The sequence below is a fragment of the Xyrauchen texanus genome, chromosome 30, assembly GCF_025860055.1.
Source record: "Xyrauchen texanus isolate HMW12.3.18 chromosome 30, RBS_HiC_50CHRs, whole genome shotgun sequence".
Lineage (NCBI taxonomy): Eukaryota > Metazoa > Chordata > Actinopteri > Cypriniformes > Catostomidae > Xyrauchen > Xyrauchen texanus.
Window position 1 is genome coordinate 39,559,976 of NC_068305.1, and position 16,077 is coordinate 39,576,052.

Genomic DNA, 16,077 nt, shown 5'->3' on the forward strand with positions numbered 1-16,077 from the left:
CCGGTGCTCAACCGCTCCTCCACCCTCTGGTGGACGACAGCTCACTCCTTCCCCGGGGGATGGTAGCAAGCCCTCCGTCCCCTGGCGGACGGAACCGCTTCTCCCCTTCTCGGCAGATGGCAGCGGTTCCTCCGGCTCTCGCCGTTCGGCAGCGACCCCCCTCCGTCCCCTGGCAGATGGCAGCGCCGAAGACTCTGTGGCGGTTTCAGCACCACTGTAGCAGGTAAAGGATGGGCAAGGAGGAGGCTGGAATCAGCTGAAAAGTAAATGTAATGTTTACTGTCAAACTCGACATAAAATTAACATTAACACACTCACACACACATATGCAGCGCGGCCTCGTGCATCTCTTTCTCTCACTGGAACTGGAGTCTCCAGCTCCCCTTTATCTCGCTCTCCTGCTAATTCAGTGCCAACCGTGTACCCTCACGATCTGGCCACGCCCCCCTCCTCGTCACCAGACTGACCTACCCCCTCCCGTCAGCTGGTGGTCCACCCCACCTCCTGGGAACCTGGGGAGAGACGAGGGAGGTGTGGGGAAAGGCAAGTGAGATATACACCGAGAGAGAAAGAGAGAAAACTTGCTCGCTGGTTCCCGAACACTCTGTCAGCCAGCACTCAACCGCTCCTTCACCCTCTGGTGGACGACAGCTCGCTCCTTCCCTGGCGGATGGCAGCAAGCCCTCCGACCCCTGGCGGACGGAACCGCTTCTCCCCTTCTTGGCGGATGGCAGCGGTTCCTCAGGCTCTCGCCATTCGGCAGCGACCCCTCCGTCCCCAGGCAGGCGGCTGCTCCCCTGTCGGATGGCAGTGGCGAGGTCTCCGTGACGTTTCAGCACCACTGTAACAGGTAAAGGATGGGCAAGGAGGAGGCTGGAATCAGCTGAAAAGTAAATGTAATGTTTACTGTCAAACTCGACATAAAATGAACATTAACACACTCACACACACATATGCAGCGCGGCCTCGTGCATCTCTTTCTCTCACTGGAACTGGAGTCTCCAGCTCCCCTTTATCTCGCTCTCCTGCTGATTCAGTGCCAACCGTGTACCCTCACGATCTGGCCACGCCCCCTCCTCGTCACCAGACTGACCTACCCCCCTCCCGTCAGCTGGTGGTCCACCCCACCTCCTGGGAACCTGGGGAGAGACGAGGGAGGTGTGGGGAAAGGCAAGTGAGATATACACCGAGAGAGAAAGAGAGAAAACTTGCTCGCTGGTTCCCGAACACTCTGTCAGCCAGCACTCAACCGCTCCTTCACCCTCTGGTGGACGACAGCTCGCTCCTTCCCTGGTGGGTGGCAGCAAGCCCTCCGACCCCTGGCGGACGGAACCGCTTCTCCCCTTCTTGGCGGATGGCAGCGGTTCCTCAGGCTCTCGCCGTTCGGCAGCGACCCCTCCGTCCCCAGGCAGGCGGCTGCTCCCCTGTCGGATGGCAGTGGCGAGGACTCCGTGACGTTTCAGCACCACTGTAACAGGTAAAGGATGGGCAAGGAGGAGGCTGGAATCAGCTGAAAAGTAAATGTAATGTTTACTGTCAAACTCGACATAAAATGAACATTAACACACTCACACACACATATGCAGCGCGGCCTCGTGCATCTCTTTCTCTCACTGGAACTGGAGTCTCCAGCTCCCCTTTATCTCGCTCTCCTGCTGATTCAGTGCCAACCGTGTACCCTCACGATCTGGCCACGCCCCCCTCCTCGTCACCAGACTGACCTACCCCCCTCCCGTCAGCTGGTGGTCCACCCCACCTCCTGGGAACCTGGGGGAGAGACGAGGGGAGGTGTGGGGAAAGGCAAGTGAGATATACACCGAGAGAGAAAGAGAGAAAACTTGCTCGCTGGTTCCCGAACACTCTGTCAGCCAGCACTCAACCGCTCCTTCACCCTCTGGTGGACGACAGCTCGCTCCTTCCCTGGCGGATGGCAGCAAGCCCTCCGACCCCTGGCGGACGGAACCGCTTCTCCCCTTCTTGGCGGATGGCAGCGGTTCCTCAGGCTCTCGCCGTTCGGCAGCGACCCCTCCGTCCCCAGGCAGGCGGCTGCTCCCCTGTCGGATGGCAGTGGCGAGGACTCCGTGATGTTTCAGCACCACTGTAACAGGTAAAGGATGGGCAAGGAGGAGGCTGGAATCGGCTGAACAGTAAACGTAATGTTTAATGTCAAACTCGACATAAAACAAACATAAACACACTCGCACAGGCAGCATGGCTGCGTGCATCTCTCTCTTGAACTGGAGTCTCCAGCTCCCCTTTATCTCGCTCTCCTGCTGATCAGCTGATTCAGCGCCGGCTTGGACCATCACGGCTCGGCCATGCCCCCCTCCTCGTCACAGTTTTATAGTGAAATATTATTTTGAAGTATGATTTCAAAGGTTACAAAGTGTCTAGTGGAAATTAAGTGAACCATTTTGGGTTTAATAGTCAGTGTGGTTGAGTGTACTCCTAGAAATTGAGCAAAAACGATAGCCGATGTTAACCCCCAGGATTTAACGTTATGCTATTGAAACATACAGTTTGTAGTAGCACTACTGGTCTGCCAATTGTGGCCATTACAAATGAAAATGTTCTTTATGGTACAATTTGTATCTGAATATTCTTTTATTATTTATATGGACAATATTTTGCATTTGTCACTTACTGCTTTTCAACTCTCAAATGAACTTTGAGTTTAATGTTTTTGAAGAATAAAAAACATGTTCTTTGTCTGCCAGAAGTTTTTCAGATTTTTTGTTTTATGGTGTTGTCTTTATAAAGCCACTGTTCAATTAAAATGCAGAAATCGGATTGGATTGGTTTACTTCAAAGCGGATTGTGCCGTCGTGGGTCTGCAGGCTTTTACACGGAGTTGTTCAATGGACATTTTCATCACAATAACCCCCACATCCCTCAAAGGAAATGTCATGATCAAAGTTCAGGTTTAATGTTGCTGCGTAATGTTCCTTCCTCGTACCAGTGACCTGTGTTCACCAGAAGCCTAGCAAGTAGATTAAAGGACGATTCTAGGTTAAATTCAATTTCAGATCTACAGTATGTGCAGCATTTGTGTCATAATGTCCAAAATCATTTTGAGCTTGCAAAAACAATGGAAAAACATGTACACTAAATGAGTGCACTTACAATGGACATAATGGGTCACGTGTACCATTTAGCAAAATGTTAAGCTTGTATTTTTGTTACAGCTGATACATGAATTATTCTATGGTGTTGGAGCTGTAAGGTGTCAAAATTGTCCTTTTGAGGTGGAACTACTTTTCTATGCAGATTAATTTCTGGTTATGTTGCCAGTGGATGTAAACTATCATTTACAGATAGTTATGTCATGTTCCTTTCTGATATCACTGCTTCGCTATCATGTGAATATTACTGGGGTTACACAAGGAAGGATCTCTTTACTTTTTTATTTTATTTTTTATTAAAAATTTTTTACAGGTTTCTGTGGTACTCAGCAGCCTTCTACAGATGCTAGCTTGTATTGACCTGAAGTGGAGCGCGATTAAAGTGAAATTATAATCCCATTCATTTTGTCCGTAGGTGAATTGACTTAACCATAACTTAGAAACATTTAAAGACTGACCTACCGTGGGCTCTGAGGATGTTAATCGATGGTATTTGCTTGTGTTGAAGCCATCAGTCCACATTATTTCAACTTTTTAAAAATCATTTTCAATAGTTGAATTTTTTGTGAAGAACTACACTACCCATGATCCTGAAGGAAAACAATCCACCAATCAGAGATTCACGGCTAAAAAAGCTCACCAAAAGAGCCCTGCAGCGACCGCACACTCCCATGATGCACTGCGATTAATGCAATCGAATGGCTGTCCTTACATTCTCTTAACTACTTAGATATTTGTGTGTGTATATATATATATATATATATATATTATTAGCAACATACTTAAAAATACTGATTCTGTACATATCAACTATTTTAAATCAATAGTTTTGTTTTCCCATTGTTTTTAATCGAATTACATCATTCGCAATGCTTCACGGTTTTATAGTTAATTCCCTCATTAAAGATATTTAAGCTCACAGTCTTGTACCTTTTGTATTTTTGTTAAATTTATTAAAATACATTTTTGCTTAAAATAAAATTTTCTAAAGTTGCTCTAAATTTACCTCTGGTAAATTGCTGGTTGGATTGGTACATGTTTTCAACTTTGTTTTATATATTATTATTTATAAATTTAGCCCTGTAGGTCCATACAATTCAAGTAAATGGTGGCCAGAACTTTGAAGCTCCAAAAAGCACATGAGGGCAGCATAAAAGTAATCCATATGACTAGTGGTTAAATATATGTCTTTTGAAGCGATATTATAGGTGTTTGTGAGAAACGGGTCAATATTTATGTCCTTTTTTACTATAAATGCTCCTATCTGCACAGGAGAACGTGAATCGCTTAAAACGAGAAGAATGTGAGTGAAAGTGGAGACTTATTATAAAAAAAAGTACTTAAATATTGAGCTGTTTCTCACCTACACCTATCGTATAGCTTCTGAAGACATGGATTGATTAAACCATGAGTCTTATGAATCACTTTTTTTCTTATGAATCCTTTATATGCTTTTTGGAGCTTCAAAGTTCTGGTCACCATTCACTTGCATTGTATGGACCAACAGAGCTGAACTATTCTTCCAAAATATGTCATTTGTGTTCTGCAGAAGAAAAAGTCTTACACATCTGGGATGGCATGAGGGTAAATTATGAGAATTATAATTTTTGGGTGAGCTATCCCTTTATTTGTTTTCTAATTCATAAGTAAATTCAGCAATCTTTCACCAACCATTTTTTCAACCATCGGATCCTACTGTCCATCCTCTCTACTCTGGGCATAACTGTGCTTGGCTGGTTTAATTCCTATCTCTCAGGTAGGTCCTTCAAAGTAACCTGGAGAAGTGTCCAAGCCACATTAGCTACTTACTGGGGTACCTCAGGGTTCAGTCCTTGGGCCACTTCTCTTCTCTATATACACAACATCACCAGGACCCATCATTCAATCACATGGTTTCTCTTACCACTGCTACGCTGATGACACGCAACTCTACTCGTCTTTCCAGCCCAACAACACCACAGTGACTGCTCGAATCTTGGCCTGTTTGGCAGAGATCTCAGCCAGGATGAAGGGACACCACCAGCAACTTAAACCAGCAAAGACTGAGCTCCGCGTCTTTCCAGCCGTGCAGCTGAGTTCAGCTTACAATAACACCTTCCAGAACTGTCAGGAATCTAGGGGTAACCCTATAATCTATAACCAACTCAATTTCACAGACCACATCTCAAAGATGAAGCACAATCATGTTGTTTTACACTCTACAACCTCAGGAAGATAAGACAGATAATTCCTCTCTGAACATGCCACGCAACTTCTTGTTCAGTCACTTGTCATAACTAGACTGGACTACTGTAACGCTCTCATTACAGGCCTCCCTGCATGTGCAATTAGACCCATGCAAATGATCCAGAATGCAGCAGCACGTCTGGTCTTTAATGAACTAAAGAGAGCACATGTTACACCACTCTTTGTCTCTCTTCACTGGCTGCCGGTTGATGCACGCATCAAATTCAAGGCTCTGATTCTGGCATACAGAACATTCACTGGTTCTGCTCCAGCATACCTAAAATCATGTCTCCAGAGCTATGCGCCCACTAGAAGCCTACGGTCAGCTAATGAGCGGCACCTTGTTGTACCAACACAAAGACGCACCAAAACACTTTCCCGGCTTTTGGTTTCACTGTACCACATTGGTGGAATGACCGTCCCAACTCAATCCATGCAGCAGACTCACTTTGTGTCTTCAAAATACAGCTAAAACACATTTTCCATTAATTTAACCATGTACTCATTAAAAAAGAAATTAAAAGAAATTCTATATGTTCTTGTTGCACTCTAATCTGTCTTGGATACTTTTATTCTGATGCTAGTAAATGTTGTAATTCAGTACTTTTTGGACCACTGTCTCATTAAGATTAATCGATAATGATGTATTATTCCTCTTTTGTTTGTGACATTGGATAAAAGTGTCTACCAAAGGAATAAATGTAAGTGTAAAATGTACTAAAATGCAAACACAGATTAAAAAGAGACCGAGAGAGATATGTGATAAAACCTCACAGGAGGGCACTTCAATTAAAAGCCATTTAATGCTGTCGCAATTCCCTGAGAACAGCTGTTCCGTAGAGACATTAGTTTGGTTAATTATTTCGTTAATTGGCCACCAATCCCTCTCATGGCAAGTGTGGAGATTCTGTCTGACAACTGTTGTACCTTCCATTTATGTAGAAGCTGAGGTTTTTCATCATTGTGAGAAACCCATACAGGTTTGGAACAACATGAAGGTGAGTAAATGATGACATAATTTTCTTAAACCCTAAATATAATCTAGCTGGTGTCCGTCTTTAATGAAACTCTACATTCAATATGTTATGTTAATGCTGCTCCGTTGCTCACACCAGCTATCTTGAATACTTCTATACTTTTTTGGGATGTTAAAATGCTTTCTCATATCCCAGCTGAATATGCACAAACACATCCATTCAGACACAGCAACATTAGCTCAACCAATGGCATATGTTCGGGGCAGGACTATATATTTGTCCGTCCAATGCAAATGTGAGGAATGGCCAGGAAATGTGTTTGAAAACAGTTATTAAAGGGAAAAATGAAAATTCTCTCATCATTTACTCGCCCTCATGCCATCACTGGTGTGTATGACTGTCTGTCTTCTGCAGAACACAAATTAAGATTTTTAGAAGAATATTTCATCTCTGTAGATCCGTTTAATTCAAGTGAATGGTGTACAGAAAGAACATAAAGGCAGCTTAAAAGTAATCCAGTGGTTAAATCAATGTCGTCAGAAGTGATGTAATAGGTGTTGGTTAAAAACGTATCAATATTTAAGTCCTTTTTTTTACTATAAATCTCCACTTTCACTTTCTTTTGGCGATTTGCATTCTACATGTATATTGGCACTTTCTGGTTGGGGCAGGTCAAAGGTGGAGATTTACAGTAAAAAAAAAAGTATGATAGCACACCTATCATATCGCTTAAGAAAACATGGATTTAACCACTGGCAGGATTGCTTTTATGCTGCCTTTATATGCTTTTTGGAGCTTCAAAGTTCATGCCACCATTCACTTGATATAAAAAAGGACATACAGAGCTGAGATATTCTTAATATCTTTGTTTGTGGTCTGCAGAAGAAAGTCATAAACATCTGGGATGTCATGAGGGTGAGTAAATGATGATTTTTTGGTGAACTGTCCCTTTAAATGTACAATTCCATTTGATGTCACTAGTGGTGCAGTGAATTCTGCTTGTTAACTAGCTTGTTCTTGCACAATTGTTTAAACTATTTAAACAGTCTGTAGTTTTTAAAAATTAAAAATGAGTTGCTGGTTTTCCGGTTGGTTCTTCTTTCTGGCATGTGTTTTAGTGCCACGGAAGGTTTGTTGTCAGCTCGCAGCAAGCCTGCTCTGATTACCATTAGCACGCAGCTGCGGTCCGCACGAGATAACCGGTGATTTAGAGCTGTAGTCTTATCTATTGCCGTCGCAAACTTTAATACACATCCCCCTCAAAGCTATCTGTCTCTGTCTGCAGCCTTTGATAAAACTGCTAAAGTGTTCAGGTTCCTGCTGCATATTTATACGTATTACAGATCTCTGTTTACTGAAAACTGTTCAAAATCCCACTATTACAATATGAATGTTTCGTGGCACTTTAAATGAAAACATATTTCAGGTTGTCTGAACGACTAGTCAACCTCACTGTAAACCCCCCAAAAATGTGTTGACTGCCCATATTGCACATGCCTAAATCCGCCACTGTAATTGCTCTTAACTTGAAAATGTAGTAAGCTCACTCATACATTTTGATGTCACTTAACTATATATTTTGAGTAAACCGCCATATTTATTTGTTTTTTGCAACACAAATGAGTTATTTCCATCACTTTATTCACCCAAGTTAAGTCTGACTAGTGACTTGCTTAATAATGGATAAAGCAGTAAGTCTCTCATATTTGGAATTGGTCCTCAAACAAAGCTCAAGCTCCACTCTTCACCATAACGGTAACCCCCAAAGCTCCAACTTAACAGAAACTCTTCTAAATGGCAACGTAACAAAATATTAACAGGTCGTGGTCACGATTTGGAAGACATGGGTTTTACTTTACCGACAGTCCAACAATTAAGCCAGAAACTTACTTGAAGTACGCAAACACAGCCAATGACATGCAAAATTGAGCATGAGTAGCTAAAAGCAATTGTGTTCACGAGCTTGGGGAAAATTGTGTCCGCCCATGAAATAGTGTCTCCAGGGGCCGCTCAGAACACAGAAAAGCAAATGGGGGGGGCCTGGGCTCAGTAGTAAGACGCTGACTACCAGTCACGAGTTCGAATCCCAGGGCATGCTGAATGACTCCAGCCAGGTCTACTAAGCAACCAAATTGTCCTGGTTGGGGGGAGTCACATGGGGTAACCTCCTCGTGGTTGCTATAATGTGGTTTGCCCTGAGTGGGTCGCTTGAAGAGTTGTGCGTAGATGCTTCGGTGGATGCCGTGGGTCATACGGGCTAGGTCTCCGCGGTAACATGGATGCACGGATTGACCGTCTCAGACGCGGAGGCCATCAACCTCAAGGACTGAGGCAAGTCACTACGCCACCCTACGAGGACTTGGAGCAAAATTGGGAACTGGAAATTCCAAATTGGGAGAAAATAAAAAAGATAAAATCAAGATTACAGTGAGGCACTTACAATGGAAGTCAATGGGGCCAATATTTGGAGTGTTTAAAAGCAGAAATGTGAAGCTTACACTTTAATAAAAGCACTTGCATTAATTCTTCTGTTTGGTGTGTTATATGAACTGTAAAGTTGTTTAAATCTTAATTTTTACAGTCATTTTAGGGTTTTAGGGTATTACGTCGTCATGGTAACGAAGTTGTAAAATTGTCTAACTTTTCACAGGAAACGTTAGTCATGTTAAAATCATGTTTACGTGCATATCCTTTACACCTTGTGGCTATACTTTTGAAACCGTGAGTATTTTAATGTTTACGGATTGGCCCCCATTCACTTCCATTGTAAGTGTCTCACTGGAACCCAGATTTTTAGAAAAGGAGGAACGAGTCGAAATAAATATTAGTGGTAATCCACAAACGCTGTCGATTGAGCTTGACTTGTATTGAATCCGGAATATTTCTTTAAACGTACAAATTTGAGACCAAATGTTTTGGCTTGGAGTTTACCTCATCTAAACCAAAGTCTTAATAGCAAGTCTGTCCACTGTCGGCCATCTTTGAATCGCTTTCGGGAAGCTATTTCCAGAAGCTGCAGCTCATATCTACTTGAATGGAAAAAGACCAAAATCTCAAAAATGGTTGGTCAAGATTTCAATCAAAGAGCATATTTCAAATCAGCAATAAAATTTGACAATACCGTTTTTACTGTCAAATTGTGTTCTTTACGTCATATTACGTTAAAAAGTAACATTTTTGTAAATGTAGTTGATTTTCCAGGCTTTTATAGTTTTATTATAATGTGCATGCTCGTTCTAGAGCTGATTGACAGGTGATGTCTGTATCTAAAAGGTGATTGGCTCTTTTATCTGTAAGGCGGGACTACCTTTCTATATTCATTGACCGTTGGGTGCTGGAGCTCCATGGCTGAGCGTTCCACTTTTTCCTCTTCATTCTAATAGAAGTGGCCCATCTCTGTCTAAACTCTCTCGTTTTCCTCCCAGTAAACTCCTGCACCAGAGGGGGTTTGGTGGGACTGTCGGACTTGATTCAGTGAAATAATTTCTAGACGAGAGAGTTCAGCCTGTGTAATGAGACAACTAGCTTTATTTTCAAAATGATATTGAAATGTTGCTTTCCGGCTAAAAAAATTAATAAAATGGAAATGGCTGAACAAGTCCAACTCTAGTTTGAAAGCACTTGTTTGATTTGCTTCTTAACATTTTGGAAAAACTGCACCAACAGTAACTTTCAAAGTATGTGGAGTTCCTCAAACTTGGAGGTTACTCTTGTAACTGCTGAAAGAGCAGACGGGTCCCCAGACGACCCAGAGTGCTTCAGGCTCCGGCATTGTTTTCAAAAGCACATAATCACACTCTCGCTGTTTGACAGTTTAATGGCTTTGTGAAGAGTTAAAGGGGACAAAGAAGCCCACTGACGGAGAACTTCAAAAATACTGCACAGTTTTACTGTGACACGACTAGACCCATCATGCAGTTCTCCTCAGAATGACCCCTTCCTCTCTTTATATCCTTTGTCTCTTTGTTTTTCTGCTCTCATCTGTGGACCTCAAATAAAATGGTAATACTTTTCAATAAGGTTTCATTCGTTAACATTAATGCATTAGGTATCATGAACAATAATTAACAATGTACTGTGTGTGTGTGTGTGTGTGTGTGTGTGTATATATATATATATAGGTATATATATATATATATATATATATATATAGGCATTTATTAAGCTTTTTTTAATGTTAATATGTGAAAACAGTGTGGATTTGGCAAGGTCATTCGGCATAATCAGAAAGCTTCCTGTTCCCATTTTAAAATGTAAACTGTGTGAGGAGAGATTAAATTTATCAGTATGTTTGAGACGACATTTATCAAAGACAGTTGCAGGGGTAAAATCACTCGGTTCTTGCTGTCGGCCAAACGCTCAATGATTTCCATATTTGACTGATTTCTGCCTTGGCATCAGTTGCCCCGAAACAAATAGTTAATTCTTGGTTTTGAAGGATGGGGAAGATATTTTCCTAATTACACATTTCAAGGCAAGACACGAGAAGCTGTTGAAAGAGGGAAGTATTTAATGTGTTGCAAATGTGTTATGATCAAATTTGACACACTTTTAGCTTAGATTTTGGTTTTGGTGCCACGTGGTCTCATAGAATCAGTTACCTGGTGAAATGAACAATAGAGGCACTATAACAACAATTACTTTTACTTTCACACAAATCACGATTAAAATGGCAGATTATCAGTTCATAAACACTTTTAACTCTGTTTTTCACACAATGCTCTCTAATGACATCGAAACACTTTTACCATCGTGCATAACTCGTTTGCATTACAAAATCAACTACATTTACAAGCTTGTTCGAGGGTGATCAACGGACCGTCGTACGAGCCCTGAAGAGCATGCGAGTTGACGTGAGTCAAACTTGATTTTTGTTGTTTTTTCATGTCTCGTTTTTCTTTTTTATGATGCTATCGGTTGGGTTTAGGTAAACGTTTTAGGGTAGGGAAGTTGGTATTGTTGATGTAATCTCGATATCCTCTCGGTGGACATTTCACCTCAGAACTGCCACGGTAAGGAAGCATGTAATATGATTTTGTAGTAATGTTTAGTCATTTTAATGCAGTACAACACATACTACTACTGTATACATACTGTATAGTGCTGTATGTGTTGTACTGCTGTGGCTCAGGTGGTGGAGCGGGTCGGCCACTAATCGCAGGGTTGGCGGTTCGATTCCCAGCCCACACGACTCCACATGCCGAAGTGTCATTGGGCAAGACACTGAACCCCAATTTGCTCCCAATGGCAGGCTAGTGCCTTACATAGCAGCTCTGCCGTGAGTGTGAGAGTGTGTGTGAGAATGAGATGCATTGTAAAGCACTTTGAATACCGCTAAGGTTAAAAAGGCGCTATATAAGTGCAGACCATTTACCATTATTTTGTTTGTTAATTACAGTAATGGGAATGAGACTTTTTTTTAATGAGCATGATGGTAATAACAATTTGGTGAGAGATGTGCTTAATTGTCATGCAAATAATGTAATTTTCTTTGTGCAAAACAAAATAAATTTTTTGGGGGGAAATGTGACCCAAACATGACAGAGTTCTAACAGAGTCTAGGTGTGCCTGCAGAAGGTTAGACTTCTCCCCATTCTGTTCAAGGTAAGAATGTCAGACTATCAGGAATATTGTGTTTCCCGAACCCCTCAGGATCCCAGGCGTCTGTTGTCCAGGTGTACAGAGGCTGATGGAGTCTCTCTTCATTAATATTCCTAAAATGAATCCATGAACTTTTAAAGAGATGCAACAAAGCCAAATTATATTCTTGAGCATCTGTTTGAACGAGTGTGCATCAGACATACGCTGAAGAGATGTGTTGTCCAGCAGATAAAAGCCTGCAATGCTCCTGAATTATTTAGAGTTTGTTGAAGGAGGATGTTTACCGTTACACATACCCTTCCGAAAAGTGGTTTCTTCACAAAATGTTTTAATTTATTATTTAAAAGTTAAATGTGTCATTTCTGTACTATCAGAACCAAACGTAATCAGTTGAACTTGTTTTTTGTATCATTTCTTCTCCCAATTTTGGAATGCCCAGTTCCCACTATTTCATAGGTCCTTGTGGTGGTGCAGTTACTCGCCTCAATCCGGGTTGCGGAGGACAAGTCTCAGTTGCCTCCGCTTCTGAGACGTCAATCCGCGCATCTTATCACGACTCGTTGTGCATGACACCGCGGAGACTCACAGCATGTGGAGGCTCATGCTACTCTCCACACGCCCCATTGAGAGCGAGAACCACTAATCACCACCACGAGGAGGTTACCCCATGTGACTCTACCCTCCCATGACCACGTCGTCTTGTATATTAGGCCTACTTGCTTGCTACTACTAATATGAAAAACAATCACCATCATATGTGCTAAAATCTCCTCAAGTTTCTTCTGAAAATGTCTAACCTTCTACCTCTCTCCCTGTCTTTCTCTGCTCACTCGACCATTCTTTTTACATTACTTTGCTCTTTTATTTGATCTGTTCATCTGTCTCGTTCATATTTGCTGATTGTGCAATCTATGTGCTGATACAAGACTCTCTCTCATGTGAAGTGAACTGCTGACTATAGTGAGTTTCTTGGATCCTCTGAAGTGTGTGTGTGTGTGAGAGAGAGAGAGAGAGAGAGAGACTGCTTACCTATTCCACTGTTGTGTGTGTGTGTGTGTGTGTGTGTGTGTGTGTGTGTGTGTGTGAGGACTTGTGAAAATCAAACTTAGGAACTCCTAATTTGCATCAGGGACAATGCAAGAACATTTTATGAGCTCTTTGCATTCTGCTTGTGTTCCACAAATGAGGCCCGCAGTCATTATAATAGTCTTGACTAGCTGACATTAAATCTGGTCTAATTTATTGCCTATTCTGGCTAAGAAACACCCACTTAGACAGGAAGAGCCGTCTGACCATCATGCAAGGTGACCAACTGCATTTATTTTGGTTTTAATAAGATTGTTGGCCTGCCTTTTAATTCAATTGCACTTTTTCACCATTAATAAATGATGTCTTCTTGCTAGACCATTTACTAGTTTGTATCTCAAGTTGGGGTAAGAAACCTAAAATAAATGGTGTATGAATAATAATGATAATACGTTTTATATATATATATATGTAGGACCTTACTAAAACCCAAGGTCGCTTTACAGAATAATTCACAATAAAAAATTATATATTTATGTCACGTATATAATAGACTGATATGTTGGTGTTTTACTTTGTCCAGTATTGCAGCACTGATTATTTCGGATTGTTATATAGTTAGCATAATATTCAGTTCTGCTTGTGGATATGACGTTTACATGCTGCTAATTAAACAAAAGAAGAGGAGTTTGTATGTTTTTTTTTTTAATCAATATTATTTTATTTTTTTAGTAGTACAAAAAAATGCTGAGGAAAATAAGGCCAGAAGTGCAGAATTCTTTAAAGGTTATCTAATGATGGCAGCAATCAGATAGATGGATGGATGGATTGTTGGATGGATAGAGTGATAGAGAGAGATGGATGGATGGATAGTGATAGATAGAGAGATTGATGGATGGAGGGATGGATAGATGGATGGATGGATAGAGTGATAGGGAGATAGATGATGGATGGATAGTGATAGATGGATGGATGGACGGATGGATGGACAGAGTGATAGAGAGATTGATGGATGGACAGAGGGATAGAGAGATTGATGGATGGATGGATGGATGGATGGATGGATAGAGTGATAGATAGGGATAGATAGATGGATGGATGGATGGATGGAGAGATGGATGGATGGATAGAGTGATAGGGAGATGGATGGATGGATGGATGGATGGATAGAGAGCTGGATGGATGGATGGATGGATGAATAGTGTGATAGAGTGATACAGATAGTGATACAGAATGTTTGATCCAGGTTCAGAGCATCATGTGAAAGGGATTTTGGATAGTTGCATTACTTTCATAAAGTTCAGACTGGATCTGCACTGATGAATGGTGTTCTGAGGATGGAAGAATCAAGTCCATAACAGAGCACATTACTCTGACATTACAGGATGCTGGTAGACATCAAACCGGATGCCCGCAAGATTAAAGCATGATTGTTCTGAATGAGAGAGAGTCATGGAGACAGTCTGCTTAAATGAGTTCATGTGAATGCATGTTAGAATGAAAGATCAGATTATACCGGACAACATGCACACAGCCACAGCAGTCCACAAGTCAAAATAAGATGATGATGATGGCCACGGATATCAAGACATCAATATCAGCAAAGAATATTCAGGTCAAATTTGTTCTAGATATACCGCAACACATCCGAGTGGCTTCAAAAGACTTTTGAAATCACTATGGATCATATTAAATATGAGTTTTTACTAACCAAACATATTCCTTTAGAAAGCAGATCTTTGTAGATCGGTTTGGTTTAATTGCTCAAATTTCTTCTAATTTCTCCCAGATTTTTCTTGACAAAACATGACGAACCCTACAGACGAGCACTGATTCTGCCATCCAAAAGTGAATTAAACTGTAAGACTCAAATAGCCTCAAAGTTATATTTTTCATGACTTATTTTCTCACGTGAGCATTTTTCAGCAAGGTTTGCAATCTGTGTAATACTTTGATAAAATGCGGCATTTGAGTTCTATCAGGAAGAATTGCAGACTTGAGTGAAATTTAAGGTGGCATTTATTTGATGAATATAAAACAGAAATGTAATGTCTCTTTTTGGCGTAAGCCCCGTCTGGTGGTCCGAAAAAGTTGTACTCAGAACTGTCATATCCTGCCGGAGATAGGAGGCAGGGGCGAGGAGACTACCCCAGTGCAGGACGGGACTCAACTGGTGGTGGTGGGGTGGTGGAGGTTGCCATCTTAGCACACTGAAACAGCAATGTGATAGATTGTGAGCAGACTTATAAAGCAATGGCTTACATGTGATTTGGCTTGGAGTTACCCAGCTAATGGTGCGATGATGTGCAGCTGCTAGTCTTCCCGCTAGAACTATGCTGTGCTTACATTTCCCAGCAACTGGTTGCTGTTTTTACTGTTAACATAAGTTATTCTAAATTGTCTCATTTATTGTTATTTGTGAAAATCAAATTAGGTCCATGGGCTTTGATAACTACTTCATGAATGCATCCGGCATGTTGAGTCGCGTTACGCGCTATTTAAGGGATAATTATCCTGCTAATTAAATGACTACTGTGGCAGGGCGGAGGGCAGGGCCGGGTTGTGATCCTACACACCCGGTCCCGTATTAGGCCAATCAAGCGTTCGAGAGGGATAAAGGTCGACTGCAGAGGATTGTGCGGGAGAGAGAGATCGTTAACGGACATGTCCGTCATGTGTAGTTGCACTCCCAAGTCAGTATGATGATCTGATCTCTAGCTAATGCTAAGATTGCTCCTTCAATATTAGTCTAGAGCTTTTTCGCCTGTTCTTTTGCAAGGAACAAAAAGCAAAACAAAATCAGTCACTTCCCAATCAATTCCATTTCAGTTAGGATGTTGCCTTAGAAGGCAGCTGCCTATATTGACTGTTGCAACTCTCTTCTAGGCAGCTCTCTAGGTTTTGAAACAGAGTAAAAAAATATGTGGTCAGTATTTTTGAGTGTTATTGGTGGTCAGTAAAGGGTTGCTCTCCCGCACATGCACAGAGTGACATCATATTGTGTGTGACAGTCTCTCAGCTCTGCCTTGTGCTGTGATTACTGTGTTCTGGTGTCGTGCTTTGTCGTGCCAGTGGCCATAATCAATCCTGTCACCTCTCCAGAGCCTCTCACCCCGCCATCCATC